This window comes from Arachis ipaensis, chromosome B10, assembly GCF_059453495.1.
Source record: "Arachis ipaensis isolate K30076 ecotype BB chromosome B10, ASM5945349v1, whole genome shotgun sequence".
Lineage (NCBI taxonomy): Eukaryota > Viridiplantae > Streptophyta > Magnoliopsida > Fabales > Fabaceae > Arachis > Arachis ipaensis.
Window position 1 is genome coordinate 83,706,486 of NC_142435.1, and position 2,951 is coordinate 83,709,436.

The window sequence follows — 2,951 nt, forward strand, 5'->3', positions numbered from 1 at the left end:
TCTAGAGAAAACGGGAAGGCATACAGCCAAATAGTAGTCTCATCTGCACCATGACACCTAGTAGTTGAGCAGGCTATCTAAAAATCTCTGAGGTGCTTGATAGGCTCTTGAGTAGGTAAGCCATGAAACTTGGGCAGTAGGTTGATTAGCGCAGTCTTCAGTTCAAAATCTGTAGCCAGATTTGGGTGACGCGCTTGATACGGTTGTAGTGTAAAGTCTGGAGCTACTGCTTCTTGGAGAGTAATCCTTCTGGGCTCTGCCATATTACCTGCACGTAAATCAACCATATCAGTAGAAGAGAAGCTTGTTTCTTCCTCAAATGGCGCTTCAAATTCGCTCTCAGATAAGACTAGTGAATTGGTAGTAACCACTTCACCACCCTCAGAGGCTAACTAATGCCGAGCTCGCCTAATACGTGTAATGGTTCTTTCAATTTCAGGATCAAGCGCGACTAAGCTCGGATCAGGTAGTGAATGCGTCATTCAATGAAAGAAGCATACAGCTCATGGTAATAAAATAAAATAAAATATACAAATATGTAAACTAAAAATATTTGCACCAACCAATAATTTAGCACACTGTTGCAACTCCCCAGCTACGACACCAAAAATTGATGGGCAAAAAATTGCCGATTAAGAATTTAATATAGAATTAACGTTGCAAGTACAGTTCTTAACCGACAAAAATTCCGCTTATCAATTTAGAAAGAATTGTCACAAATTGAGAATAAAATACTGGGAGTAGAATTCCTAGGTCGTCTCCCAACGAGTTGACAAAAGAGTGCAATTTATTGGTCAGGAGTTTTCCGAGAAATTTTAGAGTTGGAGAATAGAAAAATAAATGATTATAAATTAAAGCAATGAAAATTAACTAGAGGTTTTATGCAATTGAAATAAAAAGCCTTGACCTAGAGAAGATTAATTGGAAGTTCTATCCTTGTTGAATTTTCCCAAGTGTAATAGTAAGGAGTTGTTATTTTTACTTAGTTAACCTTTATCGAATAAAGGAAAGTCAAGTAATTGTGCCAACTCTGATTCACAAGTTCTAATCCTCTCCTATGGAAGGATTAGCGTTAGTGACTAGAGACTAAGCCAACAACTTCCAATTATAAATTACCACTTGAGTATTCCAACTCAAGGATCTCCTATTAATCAACTCCAAAGTCAAGTTAAGAGCCTACTCCATTGACATGGATGCCAATTTCGCAGACATGTATAGGGAGTAGAGAAGAGACATGGTAACTAAATTAAATTAATAAAAGCTAATTTTGAAACAATAAATTAAGAAAATATGATACTCAAACCAATAATGAAATTAAATGTAAAAATATAATTAAATGTAAAAATGATTCTTGCATTAATACTTTCCAAAATCAAAGATGTCCATAAGTAACTCTGAACAGGGTAAATGGGCAATAAAAGAGTAGGAAAATAAGGAAACAAACTAGAATAATAGAGACTTCAATGGAGGTAGTAACTCTTCTCAATATCCAATTCCAAAAGCATAAAACTAGAAATCTATGAATATGAAGAACCCTAGAGGAGGTAGTATTTTCTCTCTCAGATTCAAAAACTAAACTCAGAACTAAGTGTAATGTGAATGCTTTTGAGTCTCTGCTTGTCTCCTGACTCTAGTCTGTGTTTCTGGGCTAAAAACCGGGTCAAAACTCAGCCCAAAATCACCCCCATCGTCTTCTGCATTTTCTGCACGTGACGCACGTCACGCGTACGCATTAGTCACGTGTACGCGTCGATGGTCTTCTTCGCGTGTCATGCGTACGCGTCAGGTACGCGCACGCGTCACTATGGAATGCGCCAAGTCACACGCACGCGTGAGCCATGCGTGCGCATCGATCCTCACAGGTTAGCTCCTTAGTTTGTTGTGTTCCTTCCATTTTTGCAAGCTTCCTTTCCATCTTCTAAGCCATTCCCACCCTATAAAGCCTGAAAACACTTAATACACAGATCACGGCATCGAATGGTATAAAGGGGAATAAAAAAATTGGTAATTTAAAGGCTTAGGAAGCAAGTTTTCAATCATATAACAAAATTGTGAAGGAATTATAAAACCATGCAAATTGTATGAATAAGTATGCAAAGAATTGATAAAAATCACTCAATTTAGCATAAGATAAACCATAAAATAGTGGTTTATCACATGTCTTCATGTTAAACCAAGAAAGACTAGAAATAGGGTATGAACATTTATTCAATTCAAATAAACTATATGAACCTATCTACATGCCTGCAACTAAATGCAAAATGATTCTACCTACTTAGTTAAAAGTAAATCAACCTCCAAGAGCATATATGAACAAGTAGGGCCAACACACTATGATGATTCATGAATCCTACAAATTCAAATATCAAAATAAAGTATATACAAAATTGCAAACAGAAAGCTCGTGAAAGCAGGGAACAAGGAATTGAGCATCGAACCCTCATCGAAAGTGTATCCACTCTAGTCGCTCAAGTGTATAAGGTTGATTCACTCAATTCTCTTCTAATCATGCTTTTCATGATTTGTTCTTCATGTAACAATCAACAGTTATTCAATGCATACATACATTTATCATGAGGACTTATTTATAGGTTGTAATAGGGTTAGGGTAAAGATAAGGATGCATATAGTCAAGTGAGCTTGAAATTTGCATCTTTGATTAACCTAAGCTCTCACCAAACACATATAACAACCTATACAATTCTAATACACCACCTAGCTACCCACAATTCCCACTTTTTCACATACTCATGCATTCTCTTTAATTCACATTCCATATGCATTGTTATTATTACTTTGCTTTGGGGAATTTTTGTCTCCTTTTTTATTGCTTTTCTTTCTCTTTTTCTTTTCTTTTGTATATTTTTTTCTTTTTATTTTTCTTTATCATTTTTTTCTTTAAAGTATATACAAAGATATCAATGCATATGGTTTTACATATTTAATGCATG